Source organism: Sus scrofa, chromosome 18 (assembly GCF_000003025.6).
Source record: "Sus scrofa isolate TJ Tabasco breed Duroc chromosome 18, Sscrofa11.1, whole genome shotgun sequence".
Classification (NCBI taxonomy): Eukaryota; Metazoa; Chordata; class Mammalia; order Artiodactyla; family Suidae; genus Sus; species Sus scrofa.
The window spans coordinates 46,781,170-46,802,295 of record NC_010460.4 but is presented as its reverse complement, the minus strand read 5'-3'; the positions used below and the strand labels follow the sequence as shown (position 1 = coordinate 46,802,295).

The 21,126-nt window shown below is 44.7% G+C and overlaps 1 long non-coding RNA gene across 3 annotated transcripts in view; it reads left to right on the top strand.

Annotated features, from left to right (window-relative positions):
- Window positions 1-21,126, top strand: part of LOC102165006 — a 320,646-nt gene that overhangs the window by 184,461 nt on the left and 115,059 nt on the right. For all 3 annotated transcript variants that reach the window (XR_002340479.1, XR_002340477.1, XR_002340478.1), the window contains one exon: window positions 7,196-7,327. This is a non-coding gene — a long non-coding RNA (uncharacterized LOC102165006). The remainder of the gene's footprint in view (window positions 1-7,195; window positions 7,328-21,126) is intronic.

Below are 21,126 nucleotides of genomic sequence, written 5' to 3'. Positions count from 1 at the left end.
GAGCTGTGTCCTTGAGCAAGAGAGAAGGAATAAGACCTAGTGCCTGAGTGGAGGGATTGACCTTGGGCAGTTCACCCATCCTAACCAGAGGGCACGTGGTACCCACAGTATAGGTGCGGAGAGATGGGAGGATATGGTGATAGGAGCCTGTGAAGGTTCTCTTCAGATTGCTTCCATTTGTTAGTGAAATAGAAAATGCGGTGTTCATTTGAGATGAGGATGAGGGAAGGGGCATTGGAATTTGAGGAGGGAGGAAAATGTGAAAGATAGGAAATTGTCAACTAGTTGAGTGGCAGAATGCATGACCTAAATGGACAACCCAAAGCGGCCTATTTCTGGATTGTTAGGTGACACACATGACCCTGCAGACTCAAGCTGTCACTACAAGCTTTGAATTCCGATTGGAACTGTCATGTGCTGATGAAATAATGCCTGATGCAAAGTGGGGGAAGGTCTATAGGTGGTGGATTTAACCTCACACTCTTGCAAATATCAAGTAATCTATAAAACAAAAGTATTCTCAATTAAATAAAATAAAGGTGGCCTTCCTAGACCAGGATAAACCTGAAATAGAACCCTTTGGAAGATGCATTAAGAAGCATTTCAGCCTTGAGGAAAAATCACTGCAAGTGAAGAGGCCAAAAGATAATGCAGCTTCCAAAGGAGGAAACATAATCTAAATCAGAATGTTATTTAAATGCCGAGGAAACAAAACCCATCAAGAATATTTTTACAGTATAATTTTGGAAGTGCAGAACACATTAATATTTAAAGCAACATTTATAAATAAACTTTTAAACAGAGTTTTTTGACCTGACTTGCTCCCTCCCCTAGGATAGCATTCAGGTGTCCGAATCCCCTGGATTTGCACACCAAATGCTGTGTGTTTATGAGCATGTGCACGTATCTGGAAGTGAGCACGTACCTGTCACTGAATTCTCAAAATAGACTCCAATGCCCAAAGAATTAATGATGACTTTCTAAAAAAAAAGAATTATCTACATTAGAAAACTTGTGATAAGGGCAGAACATCTTCCATCAGAAAATGTCTGAAGTGAGAAGATTTAGAAACACCTTGGTATAGTAGGAAGTACAGCAGACTGGGATTCAAGCATTTGGATTCTAATTCTGGATTTACTTCTCATAAGCTGTCTGCTAATGAACAAATCTCCTCACCAGTTAGGTAGGGCATCAGCTTCCTCCCCAGTGAAAGAATGGAGCTGGAATGCATGATTGCTGAAATCTCCTCTGGTTCTAACATGGTAACGTTCCATGAGTATAAACCACACTGCAGAATGTGTGTTACTGAAAATGAGGGCGGTCTTTATTTAAAGTAGAGACTGTGGAAGGAAGGGCCTCATGGCTCCCCTGGTCCTCCTTTTCTTCTCCCAGTAAGTCACAATGACAGACCACCTACTAAATAACAAGGAATTAAAAGGTTGATGTCTAGAGGATGCCTTGGCTGAGATGGTGGTACTAAGTGACACTTAGACCTATTACCCTCTCAGATGCTTTCCAAGAATGGATTTCTAAATATTTACATCTGGCATAGCAAAAATGACAGAGGGGGGTTATTTGTAATTCTAAGACTAAGGAACATGAAGAGGCTGTAAGAGTATTTCCACATGAAAAACATTCGAGTTCCTCCTGATTTTAAGTCCTCTCCAGAGTGCATATGTTATTGCAACTTGCACTGACAGAGCCGTGAATTTGGTGATGGTACACGGATTTCTGTAAACTGTCTGCTGGGTCACCTGTTCCTTCCATCTTAAAGCGTACACATCTCGGTTGCCATGGAAGCCAGCCTCCAAGGTGGACATCAGTGAGCCTTGTCTCCTCATATTTGTACCTTTGTATAGGCTCCTCCCACAATGCACCAAGGTTTGATTGTGTGACCGACTGAATATAGCAGAAGTGAAAACACATGACTTTATTTATAAATGTTGCTTTAAAGGCACCCGAGTTTTGCTTTGGTCTTTTGGATCACTCACACTTCAGGAAAACATCTGCCATGTCCTAAGGACACTCAAGCAGTTCTGTGGAGGATGAGAGGACTGTCAGGCTGTGGCACACCTGGTCTCAGGTAGATTCCTCAGCCTTAAGCACTGGGCGACAGATTCACCAAAGTCCTAGAGAATATCCCACTGCCAGGAGGATACATGGGTTTTCTCTGCAACTAACCAGGATGCCTCCTGGTGCGGGTGGAGGTAGGGGAAGCCCGGGAGAGAAGGAAAATAATATTCCAAAGAAGCTGTTATTATCAGAAGTGAGAAGATCAAGTATTTCCCACCAGCAGCAGGAATGGGGTCGCATAAACAAATTCTCCCACTGAAGGCAACCCCGTGTCACAGCTCTTGGCCTCATCTCTGTGAGGCTCTGAGCTTCCACTGCTTTACTCCAACCTCCCACGGCTCTCAATGCTTCAGATCTTTCCAGAAGGAACTGGAGGAGGAAAAAGATTATAGAGGGATTTTTGGAGGCCACTGGAGTGGTCCAGTGAGATATGTCACTGCCCTTGGTCATGACTTAAACTGAAGCCACAGCCAAAGAGTAACCAAACAGCAAATGTCTTTGGATTTCCATGGCAGCCACTACTTTGCACCAGGCTCCTGAGCCAAGGCCCCAGGCTGTGCTGTTCACAGGCCAGGTGAGCCTCACACTCCTGGCCTGGGCTTCCTCATTTTAAAAATACGGTGGAAGTAATAGTGGGGGAGTGGAGGCTTTTTTTTTTTTTTTTTTTTTGTCTTTTTGTCTTTTTGCCATTTCTAGGGCCGCTCCTGTGGCATATGGAGGTTCCCAGGCTAGGGGTCAAATCGGAGCTGTAGCCGCCAGCCTACACCACAACCACAGCAATGCAGGATCCAAGCCGCGTCTGCAACCTACACCACAGTTCACAGCAACGCTGGATCGTTAACCCACTGAGCGAGGCCAGGGACCGAACCCGCAACCTCATGGTTCCTAGTCAGATTCGTTAACCACTGCGCCACAATGGGAACTCCAAGGAGTGGAGGCTTTTGTTTCTGTTCATTTGGTTGTTTTACTTGCTTTGGTTTTTGATCTGGACGTGAGGAAATGGAGGAGAGAATGGGACCTGATTAGATTCTCTCAAATGATTATCCAGACAAAAGACTCTAAGGCTTTGCGTTAGAGCATTTTCTCATGGGAATGCTGTAACCTCTGGAGACCACTGCTCGGTCTACACTTCAACTGTAAATGTAGCCTGAACATGTTCAGCAGGTAGACCAGAGGCCAGAAAGCATCTCCTTAAACTCTCTCTTGCAGTTAATGGTCTTCCAGGTAGAAACGACAAGGACAGGCCTTGTTTTTAAACTTAAAACTGTTACCTATGGAAATGGGCAAAGACTACTTCCTAGTAGCTGGGCTCCAAGTAGCTGGTCTAATGTAATCTCACAGACGAGCAAGGCCAAGAAATGAGCCCTAATGAATACCCTGGTGAGTGGCCCACCCTGCTAGATCTTTCTGCACCCTGCAATCTAGCTGCTGCAGTAATAGCCAGCCAAGCCCAGCACTCAGATCACAGCCCAAAGCAAACAGACTCACAGACTGTCTAAATCTTCTAAAGAAATAAAGATGAATGAAAATCAACTGACTTGTTCAAGCTTAAAAAAAAAAAAAAAAAAAAAAAGAGGTAGGCAGGGGAAGGAGAAAGATAAAATATTTTGTCATTTGTGACCAAACACAGCCAAGGTAGGAAAAGATTTTTGCTATGTCAATGGCTAGATTTAGTAGTGTGATGTCTGTTTTAACTTTTTTTTTTTTTTTTTTTGCCAGTTCTCCCAAAGGTAGTTTTATTTTGCTGAAAAGGCAAAGAAAGGGGTTAGAGAAATTAGCATTAATTAAACTTTATTTCCCTTGGCCACGGGCCACACAGTTCAAGTAAAGTGCAGCCTCTAGCCAAGTCCCCCTACAAGCAAAATTCAGAACGCACAGCTTAATTCATGTATTTTTTTTTTTTCCAAAAAGAAAAAAAGAGAAAAAGGGGGAGGGCAGCTAAAAAAGTAAGATGGTGAACAGGAAATACTTCCATTTGGCGTCCTTTAGTTTTCTGCTTTTAGAGGAAAAAGGGGGTGGGGCAGAGCAGGATACAAAATTATTTTCAACTATATAAAAACATAGGCAGGTATGTAAATAAATATAATACCTTCCGTTGAGCAAAAGCTCCATTCAAAGCGTTATCTTCTGACCCCTGCCTCACACATCCCTCCAAACTGCTTTGGAAATGGTTCCAGATCTGACTGCTTCTCCCCCTTCACCCCCCCCCCCCAGCCCAGGCCACTGTCACCTCTTCCGCAGAATATTGAAATAGGCTCCTAAAGCGGTCTCTGTGTGCCCTTCCGAGAATTTGTTCCCTGGTGAGCCTGATCGGGCCCCTTCTCCCTCCATGTCTCCATCTACTGTTCTCCTCTTCGTCCCTCTGTGCCAGTCGTGAGCTATTCCTCCAACACACTAAGCGTCCTCTCACCCCAAGGCCTTGGCACTTGATGGTCCCTCTGCCCAGAACATTCTTTCCCTGGGCTTGCTTGCCCTACTACTCTTCCACGGCTCTTCTCAATGCCTCAAGTGGTTAGAGATCTTTCCAGACCACTCTGCATATAATGGCGAGTGTCTATCCAGTACTTTAAATCTCCCAAGCCCAGTTTTATTTGTTTTGTCCATAGCACGTGCCACCACCCAGCATACATCCATTTGCTTATTTGTTGTCAGAATATCTCTCATTAGAATTTATGCTCCTGGGAGTTCCCGTCGTGGCGCACTGGTTAACGAATCCGACTAGGAACCATGAGGTTGCGGGTTCGGTCCCTGCCCTTGCTCAGTGGGTTAAGGATCTGGTGTTGCCGTGAGCTGTGGTGTAGGTTGCAGACGCGGCTCGGATCCCACGTTGCTGTGGCTCTGGCGTAGGCCGGTGGCTGCAGCTCCGATTCGACCACTAGCTTGGGAACCTCCATATGCCGAGGGAGCGGTCCAAGAAATAGCAACAACAACAACAAAAAAGACAAAAGACAAAAAAAAAAAGAATTTATGCTCCTAAGGGTTTGTACTGCGACTCAGTAGGTTAAGGATCTGGTGTCCCTGGCCTGGGAATTTCCCATATGCCGTAAGTGTGGCAAAAAAAAAAAAAAAAAAAAAAAAAAAAAAAAAAAAATTATGCTCCTTGAGGGTCTGTTTTGCTTATGGCTGTTTCCCCGGTGCCTGGCGTCTGTTGCTGTTCAGTAAATATCAGTCGCATAAACAGATGAATGAACGAATAAATGACTAAAATGCCAACACACAAGAGAAACTGAGGAAAGGCGGGGGAGAATGAAGAGGAAAAAAGAATATACAACCTCTAAATATATCTCTCTGAGTAATAGTCTGGGCAAACATCTCATACTTTCCTCAGTTTTCCTAAAGGTATAAAATGAAAATGTGTTTCTTCTATAATAAAAAATATTTATATTTAATCTTATTCGGTCAAATTTAAGATTTAGCTAAGATTTGAGAACAGAAAATAAAAATGTTTAAGTTAAAAAAAAAAAAAAACCCACAGCGTTTCACAGTTCTAGGAGAATGGACAAGTCAAATAGTAAGCAGCGTTCTTGAGATGAAAGCCCAAATTGTCTCAAAGGCGCTGTCACCCACTGGGCTGTCCACGCCAGACACACAGGCTCCTTGCCACCACCGCTGTCTCGCCCTGGGTTCCTGCAGTCGCTGGTACTGTCCATCCCCTGAGGCCATCATTCTGTCCTTTCCAGTGCCCGCTTCCGTCATCCCCGCAGACATCCGGGAGGCATTTTTATTGCTCACTCACTCTGCACCTCTGAACGTCCGTCAGATCCTCTTTTTCTTCCTGCATCTTTCTCTCTTCCATCCCTTCTCGTCCACCCACGCTATCATTGTCTTAGGGCAGTTCTACATGATTTTTTCACCTAAATTCCTGCCTCCTCATTCAATTCCCTATGCCTGATTTCTCTTTCTCCTGGCACCATTGCCTTCATTCCAGCCCAACCCAGCTCCAGCTCACGGCTCCCCAAAATTCCTCGGCCATGAGCATGCCTGGCTGTCTTCTTGGAATGTCAATCCTTGGCCCAGGTAGTGGACACCTACCCTTTAAAACTCACCTGTCTTGTCACCTTCCCTGGAGCATTCTTTCTGACTCCCATTGATCTATATGCTATTCCTCTGGGTTTTCTAGGAAATAAGTGCTCTATTTTAATCAATGATTTATTTCTTGGACTCTTACATTGGACTATAGTTTCCTAAGGAAAGAGCCCAAGTCTCAGACTGAATTTTTCTTTTACATTTAACTCAGTGTTTCAAATCTAGTAAAAATTTAATAAATACTTGCAAGGGGAAAGGGCCAGAAGAGAAAGGGCAGTCAGCTAGGTAATTAGATCAGGGCTATAAATATGTTGAGGAAAAGTACATAAGATCTTAGCATGTGCCGCTAAATCTCCATAGATGTTTGCAAACCTTGGACCTGAGGTATTTGGAATGAGCAGCGTATGATAGCTAAGAACAGACAGGCCACATGAATTTCAATCCCAGTTGAACCACTTAGTAGCTGACTGACCCCAAGCACATCACTTAACCAATTTGAACCTCAGTTTTCTCATCTAATAAATGAGAAGAATAATATTGTCTCGCTGATAAAGCTGGTGTGAGGTTAAATAGGGTAATTCACGTCAAGGGCTCAGCACAGGGCCTGGAAGCAGTGAATGTTCAATAAATGTCATTAATGATAATGATGATGAGAATCATTAGGAAACAGGACACTGACTGTTTTTAACAGAACAGTAAGAGGAGGCCCAGTAATAAAACTACCCAATATATCAAACTGGAATTGCAATCAATGGTATTTTAAAGGCCAGCCCCTAAATTAACATCATCACATGAGGGCCTGGGGATGCCAACCAGCTGCTCTTCAGAGCATGCAAGCCAGCACCACAAGGAAAGACAGCAGGCTGTTAAAACTTCTCATGAGATTGTAGCAGTTTCAGAACTGTGTATTCAGAATAGTTCCACAGGATGGCAACATATGTTACGTGAAACAAAGTGCTCCGGAGTCAGATAAGGTCATGAGACCTTGTAAACCAAGTTCAGCGGTGACATTCTTCTGCAGGACTTCTCCGCGCATCTCTTAGAAGGAGACGGTAGGATTCGCCCATTTTTAACCGTAGCATCCTGTGTTTTTCAGATTACCTCCTGGGACTTTTCAAAAATGCCTCATCCCAAGGAACGCCCCAAGGGTCTAGAACTGCCCATCCCAGGTCAACTGGGAAGAAGGAAAGACAAGAAAAGAACGTACAACCTGCAAATAATAGTAAGGGTAAATATTTTGTGCTCTTATCCATTTTCCTAAATATATAAAAGTACATTACCTCTATAATCAGGAAAACCAGATAACATGTATCTTAAAACAATTTTTTCATATTTAAGATTCAGCTAAGCTCTGAGAACAGAAAATGAAAGTAGATGTTTTAAAACAAAATAGTGTTTTGCAATTTTAGGAGGAGAAATATTCAGTACATTGTGAACTAACAGAAACACAGAAGGCTCTAGTTAATGAACACAGAGTCCCTGACAATCTTTTTTGTTTTTTGGCTTTTTTGGCCATCCTGCAGCATATGGGATTTCCCAGGCTAGGGGTCGAATCAGAGCTGCAGCTGCTGGCCTGTGCTACAGACACAGCATTGCCAGATCTGAGCCACGTCTGAGACCTACAGGGCAGCTCATGGCAATGCTGGATCCTTAACCCACTGAGCGAGGCCAGGGATCAACCCCTCATCCTCATGGTTCCTTATCTGACACAACAGGAACTCCCCTGGACAATGCTAAAATAGCAGACTCAGAGGGACAAGAGGCACCCAAAGACTCTCAACAAGGCACCTAATCCTACGCGGCCCCACTGATCCAAGAAGCCCTCCTGGGCTTGGATCTAGGAGGGGGAAGCAGGATCTCAGCAGATACCTCACTGGGCAGATCTTCAAGAGAGAACTGAGTTGGTCCTGGGATCCCAGCACACCTTGACCTTCTCTGCTTCCACCTGCACAGCCTCTAAGAGGGCTGGTGCTGATGGCCTGGAGTCAGGCTACAATAGGGCATTGCTGAGTTCAAGCAGGGCCAGTAAAGGCCTCTCACCTCCATCAGTGCCACCCATCCTGAGCTCCTTTCTCCTGTATTTATTTGCTTTCAAGTATCTTTGGTGATTCTGTAGGTTTTTCCCTTTCATTCCAAGTTGGTTTCCTGTCATTTTTATGAGAAGGAATTTATTGGTGCTTTTAAAAAGTATAAAAATGTCTTTGTGCCTAAATCTTCCTTTAACAGGCTTCTCTACCCTGTTCGTTCTTTGTCCTGGGTTTTGGTTTTGGTTTTCCCTTTTCTGAATTCAGTGCTTCTGGGTCCAGCCAAATGGAAGTGGATCTGGTAAAGGCTGGAGTTGATGTGGAGGGGGTGGGGCAGCCAGGCCCTGGGGCTGCAGCCAAGAGCTGCTGCCTTTGCAGGCCCATTACACACTCAGCCACTCGGCAAGGCTCTGCCTCCAGGCGGCTCATCCCCCTGCCACTCTCTGAATAACACACACACCTCACAGAAAGCCATCACTTATCCAAATGGCCATGAGCACCTTTGGACTACTCTTTAGCTACTAAGTGTGCAGATGCTCTGAGGAGGCCAGATGGAAAGTGCCAGCTCCAAGTCCACGTCTGAGCTCCAGTTTGCAGGCATCTTTCTATCTGGCCTCACAGGTCTTTCCTCTGCTGGGCAAAGTGCTGGTCATCTCTGGGGCCATCCCTAGGGAAGGGGATCTGTACCCTCCCAGGGCTATGCAGGAGGCCTCCTTGGGATCATGGCAAGCGGTGGGTTCACCACTGGTGCTGGGCGAGGAGGGGGTTCTGGGAGGGGTGCATGCCAGTGGGCGGCACCTTGTCCACTCCCGGGCTCCTTCAGACAGACCTGGCAACCATCTGAAAGGGAGAGTGTGTGCATGAGATGCCACCCACTGCCCAGTCCCTGCCCACCCAGACATCACACATTCTTATTTACGAAGACTCCTGGGAAGAGACGCACAGGGAGGGTTAAAAGTATTTTGACAGATATAGGGAGAATGCCTTCCCTAGGCTGAGTGGAAAACAGCAGTTTGCAGAATTGGACAAACCACAATTCTGACTGTATACAAAAGGATACCCCTGCCATATGCGTGAGAAAAACAGGAACGGCTAAAGCTGAACAGTCTTCTCTGTGGAGTGGGATTGTCAGCAAGTATGCATTTTTCTCTTCGCAGATTTCTGCTGCTTCTAATTTTTCTACAATGAGCATTCTCACTTTTATCAGCAGAAAAGGTCACTAAGCCATTTGTTCAAAAATCTGCTAAACACCTCTTTACAGAGTGACAGTTGTGGATAAGACAGTTATGTGAGTGTGTGTGTGTGCACATAATGCTTTTATAGATACACACACCATGCACGTATATAAATAAATGTGAACAAGTGTATATACTTGTGTGTGTCTATGACCATTTAAGTTATTAGATAGATTATATATATGTTATAGATATAATTTCATAATTATCTTCATAATAATTTCATGATTATTATTATATCTATATATAATATAGATATAATTTCATGATTCTCTTCAAAGGCTCACCAGTACAGAGAATTGACCTACCAGCAAGCTCACAGAAATATGTCACACCTGGGAGGCCAACAACAGATGAGACAAAGAGGCACCCACTAGCTGTGACGGGGTCTGTCTTCATTTTCTGGGGTTAAGTGACTGTTGCAAAATAATCCATTTACTCTTTGTGAAGATGGCCATCTTGACAGAATAAAATGGAGAAGGCCCTGCCTGGAGCAGAAGCTGTGTGCCACTGCGGTGACAGTGCGCTTAACTGATATTTGTGCCCAAGGGCAGCTTCTCTCCCCTTTCTCCTCCCAAGTGAGAAACTGCACTTCACCGGGAAAGAAGGGCAGGGTAGGATGTTTCCACTGAAAGCAGAGCAGTGCCATATACAGAACAGCTTGTGTGCTCGGCTGTCCCGGCTGCAGTGCTCCCTCTGACAAGTACCCCTCATGCTGGGTGGCCCTCTGAGGGTGCCCTATGGGGCAGAGCCAGGAACGCCCTGACCAACAGTCTTGAGCACGCAGGAGAGCTCTCAGGGCTGGCAGCTCACTGCGGGCCCCACTCTTCTCCTGGAGGCTTTGTCCAAAGGAGGGCGGAGCCTATAAGGAGCTTTGGCCTTTGTTATGCCCCAGAGGAAAGGGGAAGGGCCGCTGAGCCAGGTGTCTGGGTTTCCTCTCTGGGGTTTCCGCACCCCTTTGGAGTTCTTACAGTTTGAGCCCACCTTTGGTGTTACCTATGGGGGATGGGCACTCTTCCTCAAATCACACGTTGAAACAGTCATTCCAGTAGTTTCTTCAGAAAGCTTTTGCTTTTTTTCTGATTAATCCTTGTAGCGCAGCTTTGCTTTGTGTGTGTGTGTGTGTAGAGTGTGTGCCTGTGTTCATGGTTAGGAAAAAGACTTGTTCACTCCAATAACTCATTGGCAGGATGAAGGCTTCCAGTAGGTACTGGATGATATCTGGAAGACTTTCAACACATCTGTCCAATCATTCATTCATTCTTTCCTTCCAGAGGTATGACTCGAAAGATTGTTTGTAACTAGATGCATACTGAGTTTAGCAATCCAAGTTGCATTCAAAAGATAGGTTTGCTTTCTGCTACATAAAGTACCATATAGGCCTTTGTTACCAGCAAAATAACTCATTATAAATATTTCAGTTTTGAAAATAAGTACGAGATGCTCTGTTCAAAATTTAAATCAGAGCAGGCCCAACAGAAATGCTCAGCCTTTGTTAGGACTTTGGGTAGCAACAGAGAGGGTGACCCGGTTCCATCTCGTTTAGAGCACAAAGGGAAGTTCAGTTCTCAGAACCAGGACGTCCATGGCTATGGGATTTAAAAAGTCAGGTTCTGGAGCTCCTGTTGTGGCTCATGGGTAACGAACTCAACTAGTATCCATGAGGATGCAGGTTTGATCCGCCTCGCTCAGTAGTTAAGGGTCCTGTGTTGCTGTGGCTGTGGTGTAGGTCAGCAGCTGTAGCTCCAGTTCCACCCCTAGCCTGGGAACTTCCATATGCTGCAGGTACAGCCCTAAAAAAAAAAAAAAAAAAAAAAAAAAAGTCACATTCTGCTAGATGCAGGGGCTTGGGTGACATAGAAGTTTTCTTTCTCCCCCCCGCCCCCTGCTCTTACCCTTTTTCAACAGATGGGAAGATGGTACTGGCAGCTCAAAAACCATCCTTATTCTTAGAACTATTTCTCCAAATTGATGAGACATGCACACTCTGTCAGCGTCCATATAACAAAGCTCAAGGAAGACCACTCTTTCAAAGTCAGTCACTCTGGAAGAGAGGCGGCCCATCAGGATTGCAGGCCCCCTTCTGCACTTGGGGTGACGTGGAGTGGAGTGGGGTGGAGTGCCGGTGGCTAGGATGACACTCTGGGATTTGTAGCTATATCAGGATTCTGTGGAATTGGGGAATCATGGTTCTCTCAAGAAAAAGCAAGATGGGGCGTTCCTATTGTGGCTCAGTGGAAACGAACCTGACTAGGATCCATGAGGATGCAAGTCCAGTCCCTGGCCTCGCTCAGTGGGTTAAGGATCCAGCGTTGCCGTGAGCTGCAGTGTAGGTCCCAGACTTGGCTTGGATCTGGCATTGCTGTGGTGGTGGTGTAGGCTGGCAGCCGTAGCCTCGTTTCAACCCCTAGCCTGGGAACTTCCATATGCCGCACCTGCGGCTTAAAAAGCAAGATGAACTTACCTGAAGGAGGGGAAAGGAATGCCAGATGGACAAACAATTTCTCAAAGCTTCATTGTAAAATTTACTTGAGAAGGAATTGATCCTATTGAAAATAATCTCAGGAACCTAAAAATAGGGACAGAGAAAAAACTGAGATGATTTAATAGTGTTGAATAGAATATATTACTCAATTATTATTTTCTCAAGAGAATTTGCTTCAGAAAATACCTTCACAGTAAAAATCCAGGCGTTATCTTGATCAAAATGTTTGTTTTCATGAAACAGAGTCCAAATAGCCTCCAAGTCAAAATAAGTTTTCTTGGAACTGAGGTATTTTTCCCTCAAAGAAGTCCAAATTTAATTAGGATGGGATAAACAGCATCTGGACATTCCTGATCTTATATCCTGACACAATTTAGCCTCAGAGGCAGTCATATTTTCTTAGAAGATGATCCGTTCATTCCTTCTGATGCACTTTGTCCTCGTGTGAGGAGAGAAGAGAGGCCACTGGGATTTGTCACATGCTCATCACAACTGCCCGTCTTCTCGGCTTTAGGGGACACTGCGCTGGAGGCCAGAGAGAGACCCACTACTTCACAGAAATATTCCAAGGCTCTTCAGAGTCAGAGGCTTCTGAAGGGGGATGACTGTCACCAACTGACTCCTGGCTGTCTTGCTTTACCCAGTTTTATGACTTCTCATCTCTTTCCATCAGTTATCCTGTTTTATGGCTGCGCATGATAAGATAAACTGGATTTTCTCCCTCCCTGCCCCCCACTCTCTCTGGGTCCTTCCCTCCCTCCCTCTCCTTGTCTGTGTCTTAAGTTAGACTCACTGCTGGTCTGTAAACCAAGTTAGATCATTCCACAGGCCTGCGCCCTCTCAGCTCTCTTGTCATGTCACCCAGTAACAGCTCAGGCGGGCAGACTATTGAACTGCACACCTGTCTCAGAGGAAAAGCGACTAAACCGATGCCCATTTTGAAGTGGATTTAGCAAAGCTGTCTCCCTCGGAGATCCCATCACGCTTCTTAGCTAAGGCCAATCTCCCTTCTGGTCCTGGGTGAGCAGTTTCCCCTCAAGCCCATCAGCTGTGTGACTTGAACAAGTCACTTCACCTCTCTGAGCTCATCTATAAAATGGGCAGACCGGACGAGGTAGTGTCTGTGGTCCTACTAGTTCTAACAGCCTGCGATGCTGGGACGTCCAGACGCTTATCCACTGCGCTGATGCAGGGGAGTTCTCTGCAACCGTAACTCCTTCTGGTGTCTGTCCGGTAAAGGGCAGCCCCAGCCTCACCCCCCGGGATGTGTCTGCAAGTGCAGGAACAAACGCAAGGACAGACCGGGCCAGGCACCAGCTGTATTCAGATCAGAACTGGTGAGGTTACGTCAGTAGCCTCCTCCGTCGTGTGGCCATTTCTTTCTCCTTCTCACCTCTGGGATTAAAGCTTGTGTGCTGACTGTTGAAAAATCAGTCATTAACGGCCAGGAAATGACTTCCCCATCCATCAGAACACTGCTCAGCCGTGTTTCAGCTTTTCCCCCCTCTCCCTGTGTAATTGTTCTCATCCACCACTGATTACAGTTTATAATAACCATAATTCTCTCCGAATCAATCACTACTTTACTTTACCACGGGGTTACCCGGAGAAACATGAGGGAATGCAGATACCCCCGGCTGGGTTTTATTTTTTGGAAATTTCCTGCTTTCGTCTGGATCTCATTTAATCATCTGGATGTTCAAAGAAACGCTAGGATTTTAATTCAAAGGCATTTTTTTTTCTACTTGCCTTTAACTCTTCTTCTTCTTTTTTTTTTTAAAGAGCAAGTGATGGCTGGTAAAATGAGGCTAATATTGTGCAAAATCTGCCAGGGCTGCTGTGTAGCTTGACTGGTGGGGCCACAGTGGGAATTCTTATCATGAATCCATATGCTTCTGTGGCACCCGAATGTGGTTTAGGCTACCCATCCTGTGTGGTTTCCTGGAAGGTCCAGGAATTGTTATTTCCCTCTGTGGACTGATTAAAGTAAAAATTCCTATTGTGGAAACAAAGTTTCTTTCTTACACATTCTGGAGAGGTATGACAATCAGTCACATACAACTTAGTGAGAATTCAAGGCGATTCAGTTTTATTTAGTACTCACCAGACTTACTGCATTCAATATACCCTGTCAGTGCTTTGGTGAGTTTAAAAAAAGAAGAAGGGCGTGCTCTAGTCCCTGTGTCTGAGGCTCGTATGATGGTGGGAAGTGGTGGAAGACAGTCGTCTAAATAACTCTTGCAGCATTCATTACCTGTGCTTTGGATTTGGGGGTTACAAAGTGCAGCAGAAAAAGAGAAGAGGAGGCTATTTGTATGCTAGGGATCTTAGAATTCCTAGAGAAAAAATGTGGTTTGAGGTCAACCTTGGAGGAAGAGATGGATTTGAACAAGCAGTCATTCTAGGAAGGGGCAGCAGAAATTAATCACAAAGGCCTGGGAAGTGAAGAGAGGATGAGGGAGACTGGTACTCAGAAGGAAAGGCCTGGAACAAGGGCCATGTGTGTGAAGGCCCCAGCCTGGCTGCAGCATCACGTCACCCCCAGGAAAGCTTCAGAGAACTACATCAGCTCTTCTGAGGGTGTTCTAGAAATACTTGCTGAGGCAGCATTGGCAAACATGAGTGGATAGGGCAAAACATTGCATAATTCAGGAGATGTTATTAACAATGAGGCCTCATGGGCAGCCAAGTTTGGGACCTGCTAGTTAGAGTGATCAGCGGAGTAATTTACAATATTGGACCCCCACCAAAAAAAGTGATCTTTTCAAACCCAAACAAATCCTGGTGGAAGTTGAAGCTCTAGTGAAAGATGTTTCATTTAAAAAATTTTAAAGTATTAACATAGGGTTGGGAAGTACTGGATCAGCATCAACAGCAAATGGACTCAGGCCTTTTTGCACAAAGGCAGGGTTGTATCAGGGATGGGAGTAGAGGCAGCACACTTGACCTTTTGTCCTCCTTACTAGTCCACCGTTGGTTTATTGGGGACCTATGAACTCTCGTTAAGCTCCTTTCACCCTCATTTGCCATAGTCACATGTGTAAGAGACATGAAATATTTTATGCAACAAAAGCCCAGGGGACTACAGTCTGGGGGAAAATGTTCCAGGTAGCTGCTAATCTGGAAGTTATTTGCTTTCCCCAAACACCCAGGGTGGTCCATATCAGTGTTTCCAGCTTTTTTATTTCATGAGCTGGTAAAATTATTGTTTTTTTTAAATTAAGTGGTAATGCAGGGAAACATGTGTTTGCCTACTTTTTATTTTGTCAAGTCCAGGCATGCACTTGACACACACAAAATGCACATTATTATACCCTAAGATAAGCAAACTGTAATCTCAGCATAGAGGACAATCCTTTCAATGAAAAGCTTTGTTGAAAAAAAAAAATCATACTTCATTGTCCTTACTTATTTTGCAACAGGATGCTCAAAGATGCATCCCTCCCCCACGCTTTTTAAAACTGTAGTTGATTTACAATGTTGTGCCAATCAAAGATGCATTTTTGAGGGGCATGTGCCCCCTGAGAAGTTCTGATCTGTGTGAGTTCTCTCTCTAGCTGCTAGAAGGTGGCTCAGAGAGACATAATTCTGAGGTCACTTCGCTGGACACACATTGGAAGAAATAGAAGGGACCGCTGCATTGTCCAGCATTGTCCAAATTGATCAGGGAGCGAATCAGGATTCCGGTCTCAATTCAAGCTCCCAGTGTGATGTTTGAAAACGGCAGGAGACAGAGGCTGAGAAATCTGTCTTTTCAATGAACATATTGGCCTTGGTTCTGACCCAGCCTGTTCAGCTTTTTGTGGATGGAGACCTGTGGGGCGTAGAAAACCAGCCAAGAACACAAAATTAGGACAAGAACATCTTAAAAGTTTGGAACAGAACCTGATTAGAAACATCTCCTTTTTAAGTCACTCCTGGAGAAGGTTTCCGTTAATTCTCAAAGTGGGAGCAACAGAAAGGAAAAGATTCTTGGCTAATAATAGTTGTTATGAATACTTGCTATATGCCTACTGCATAGCATATAGGTATATGCATACTGAATACCTGTTGGGTTCTATGCTAAGACCTTTACCTACCCCATCTCATTTAATCCTTAAGACAAGTTTATAAAACACATAGTCAATACAACTTCTGTTTTATTGGGGAAAACAAGAAAACTCTTGGAGAAAGTCTAAGAGAGGTTAAGTTCTTTGCCTCCAGCTACGCAGATGTGGGAGCAGAACCCACCCTTCCCTGAGCTGAAAGTCCATTCTGGCCACTGTAGCCAGAACCCTCCTGCAGGATTTGTGGCTTGTTTTGTGTCATCACCTAGCTGTACATGCGCATGGCCTACAGTTACGTATTTAGCCAACCGCTTATGGTGTCTTCCATCCTATGGCTTTTCTAAAGTCTCAGTGAACGCTTGGCCATTTTCATAAAGTTCTGGATGGAAAGACAGTCTTTAGACATTAGGGGTGAGCCTGTAGAAGTCAGACACAGCCAAGGGTCGGGCATGAAGAAGGCTGATCAGGGAAGTGACGGTCCTCATAAAAGGACCACACCTGGTCTCTCCGCAGACCCGCCTGGGCTGACGGCCTTGCCATCAGGACTGGCTGGCCAGTGATTTCCAGGGTTTGGAGACCGCCTCTATGACCCTGTAGGCCGTGTCTGCTGGGTCTGATGCAAATTCCTGGGGACATGAACCATTGCCTTTTCTCTGGGGCTCTGCTCCGTCTTTGGCCCCAAGTATTCCATAGCAGCCTCGCCAAAAAGAAGCCCTAGGAGAGAGGAAAGCTTGCATATTAATCCCAGAGGCGATCTACTGAGAATTTTATTCACTTACTCTGAACTCCCTGGTGTACCCCGCCCTCCCCTTGGTTCATTAAGTCCGTGTCCCTCGCCCGGCTGCTGAATATCAGGAGAACAAATGCACTGTCCGTTCCTCCGGCAGAGCTCCCTGGTCCTCCCTCCCTGGTCCTCCCTCCCTGCGTTCCCCTCAGGACCACACACGTCTGTCTGCTCCTGCCCCTCACGGAGGTCTCTGTCCAGGCAGGGAGTGTGCACTCCCCCTCCAGCAGAGGACAGCCCCCTCACCTCCCCACCACGACGTTGCTTCTCAGCTTCTGGAGTCCTTCTAGGCTCTGCTGGGCTCCCCTTCTCGGATACTACTCTGTGTGTGTGTGTGTGTGTGTGTGTGTCTGTGTGTGTGTGTGTGTGTGTGTGTGTGAGATATTACTCTGTGTGTGTGTGTGTCCACCCTAGTTCTCACCACCCCCCAACACAGCAGACATAGTCATTTCAGCGAGAGACCTGAGCTAACTCAGTTGTGATAGAAAAATCACAAAATGCTTCTCAGTAATCTGAGTCTACAATTCTGGATTTACAAGTATGAGAAATTATGTAGGAATGGGGAGGAGGGTGTGATTTGGGGGAAAAGCATAAACTAGAATTGAAAATCCAGCTAATGTAGGTTAGAGTCAAAAGGTGACAGTTTCATCTCAACTTGAAGCAAACATGCTTTTACACTAGGAAAAAACCTTCATTTAATCTCTGCTGACACTTCTCCCAGGGGGCATCTCTGAACTACCTGTCCAGGTGTGTGTGTGTGTGTGTGTGTATGCTTATAACCTGGTCCCATAAACTAGGACATGGGGAAGAAGGCGTGGTTCCTCCCTCTTCCTGGGGGAGAGGCTCTGCGAGGATGGCTGTAGCGCTGCATACACCCTTCAGGCTCTTAAGGGGCAGGGTCGACCTCGTGGGCATGAGCCCTGGGTGGCGCACTCAGAAGGGCGCTGTGCTTGGTTTAACCCTCTGCTGTTGCTATTTTAAAATTCTAAATAATTTATAACAAGGCCTCTGCATTTCCATTTTGCCTGGGCCCCACGGGTTATGTAGCTGGTCCTGTAGAGAATTACGTCATAGATAGAACAACGGCTGCACCTTCATATCCCCTTCAAATCACCTGAGGGACTTTCGAGAAATAGCAGTGTTCTAGAATCCATTTGGAAAGGGACAAAGCAGCAGAATTGTTTTGAAGTTTCATTTGAAGTTTCATTAGAAGTTCTGCCGGTTTCTATACATAATCATTTCTGAAAATGCAGACCTAGAGTATCTCTAAGATCTCAGATCTGTTTTGTGTGATCATGTATTCACTTTCCTCTGTGCTTGTTCACATTCCTGTGGCTGCTGTATGCCATTCCCTAATACAGTCAAGCTTGTTTTAATTTAAAACTAACGTTAAAATTTTTTTATTATCTAGTAAAATTGACAGTTAAGAAAATGTACCATGTTTAGTTTGTACATAACTTACGGCTTTATACCTTCCGATGTGGTATGCAGCCCACTTTGAGAGGTCCAGGACTTGATCAATGATCTTAAAAAGTCCTTATTTCTTCAATATTCCTTTTGCACCTAGGACCTGTCTCCCGTAAGTCTTTCTACAGATGGTCATGTTCATGTAAGAAGTGAATTCCTTAAATGTGTGTCCTACTCTGCCAATATCACCAGCCAGGGGCTTTCAAGAAGTTCAATACACGCACCAAAGGTCAAGGTCAAAACAGGGAGTGATTGCTATAAGCCAAAGGAAGGAACCTGAGTTCTCAGCTGTTCCAACAAGTTAATAAGAGTCCCACCCTTAGTCACATTGGGAACCATCAGTACTGTTGAACAGTTGATACCAAATTAAATCTCTTAATTTACCCTGGGATTACGTTAGACAAAGACATGGCAAAGGCAGGGACATGACTTCCATGTCCCTTGTTCTCTGAGGGATCTCTCAAAATGACCAAGGTGTATACTGCTAGCCTAGCCAGAGCTTCTAACTAGGGGGTTTTTACATTATATACCCAAATCCATCTTTCTTCTCTTACATAGCTGCCTTTGGGATAGGATTTGATAAACTAATTCTCACTAAAGTGTCAATGACCGACATGGTCTACCTAGTTCTTTTCAACTGTAGTACATCGCAACAGGGCTGTACTTAGTCTAAAAGGATGTGGCTTTAAGGTAGCATTTCAGGCATGAGTGGTAAGGAAGGAAGGGTATAGTCAGACCTAGAGCAGATTTCCTGGACCCGCCTGAATAACACTGCTCCTCTGGCAGCTGGCCATATGTTTGTCGTTTAAGCAACAAATAATACCATCAGCAAACAAGTCTTTGAATATATGAAAGCATGTATTAAAAAATCAACCAACAACATCATCAAAAAACCCAAGGATGTCATTTGAATTCCTAGTCAAATTGCTCAGAGATGGAAAGATGAATTAAGGGTACTTCAGTAAAACCTGGCATATAAATAAGGAGTTTAACATTAATACTGTAAAAAAGAATAAAGAAGAAAAAAAGTAAATTGCATTCGAGGAAGATCACCAATCCCTGGTGTCCCCAAAAACTCTGGGTCTGAAAAACCAGCTAAGGGAGGTGTGTGAAAGATTCAAGAGAGAAACAACCGAATTGCCCAGCAGAGAGGGAGCAGATGACAAAAGGCAGCCTACCCTCCCCTTGCCAGACCCTGGATACTGGCACGGAGACAGTGTTCACCCAGAGGGGCTCCTGTGTCTAATGTCCACCCGAAGGGCATATGCTGCTTTCTAATTAGTGTGTCAGAGGAACACTCTTAATTTTCACCAGGATTTCTCATAGGCCAGTGGCAGCCTATCCCTCTTCATCTGTGGTCTGCCTGGAGAAAATTTCAAAGTAAAAATAGCCAAAAGAAGCAGAATCTCATAGGAATTTAGACCTACAGTCGACAAAAATCATGGGTGGGGGGGGGAAGGCAGTCAAAGAATTGGAGATTGGTAAAGCAAACGCATTTAATGGGTCTCTGGAAAATTTTCGTACTATGTCACCAATTACCAGTCAACTTTTTGCCCAGAACAGACAAAAAAGACATGACCTACCTCTCTGTCCTGCAAGGACTGCCCTGTAATTTGGGAACAACGTAAAAGAAATCAGAGTCTAGGGCTAAAGGGGTATTTTTTGAAATCTATAAGCCAAAGAAGCCACCCTTTTTTATTTTGCTAATTTAATGTGAAAGTGAAATAGATTCCTTTGCAACCTTGACAGCTAGCTTTCTGGGAAGGTGTCTAATATCGGACATAAAATGGAGACATGAATCGATGAGACTCATTAATATTCATAGACAGCAGATTAAGGTTGGTGGAAAAATTATTTATGAAACGAGGGTATTGTCTTCCTCTCACCAAAGGATTTTGTTTGGAGAGGATTGAATTGGGTGACAGGGCTATGACAGATTAAGTATGAACTTGCAGATTTCTTGGTTTATCTCCCAACGAAAAGAATCTAAAGCATTTGCAAGCAAAGACTGTGCTGGGCTGAGGACAGTAAATGCTTCAGCACCCGCACGCCAGTAGGTGGAATGAGCTTCAGACACGGGGGCAGTGATGGAAAGCACTTGGAAGGAAATGAAAGGATGGACTAAGAGTGTGATTATGTAACAAAGGAACAGGCTGAAAAGCAAAACGGGGCTTAGCTGATGTGGAAAAAGGTCAGGGGGTAAAACCTGGACGGTTGCTTTTTATTTATGGACGTGGGGGAGGGGAGATGGCATACTACTCAATAATAAGTAATTTACTATTTCTTTTCTTACACTGAATGTGTATGTGTGGTTCTGCATGACACACCTTTGTGTTATTTCTGGCTGTAGTTGGTGGGTGCTATTTTATCGTCTAATAAAGATGAGAGCGAAAACCTATGAGTTGCGTTGTCTCAGATCCTCAAATGAACTCTGTTAACAGTACTCTCTCCTTACACAGTTTGAGGATTTATTGCTAGTCCCTTATCTCCACTCGCCCTTTCCTCCTTTATCTTCTGATCCAATCCGTTACAGTCTTGTGCAAGCAAGCTATTGTGATCTGCTGAAATTTTAAAGTGACAGGTGAATTTTTTTTTCAGAGTTAAGCACTGAGAGTGGCAGAGTGAGAACTTCAGACTAAGACCTTGAATTGTTCCCTAGGCATACAAAAGGCCATACTTTTTTTCTGTTGCTTGCACTTCAAAAAATTCAGTCTGTATGGGCCTGGGCCGTTGTAGTTTCGTTGGTTCCTGTAATGTCGTAAACAGAAATTGTCGTAAACAGAAATTTAATGTTGTAGACACAGAAGAGAAGGCAGCATTCCATTCAGATCGTTGACACACAGCATTTAAATTAGATAATATCTCCAAGCCAATTAAAAAAAATGTTGGTGGATTTAAACAGTTGGATGCTCAGGAATTTGGCAGGTCAGTCTTTGGGGACGGGAGACCCAGGACTGAGTCTAAGCAGAACTTGATGCAAAACAAC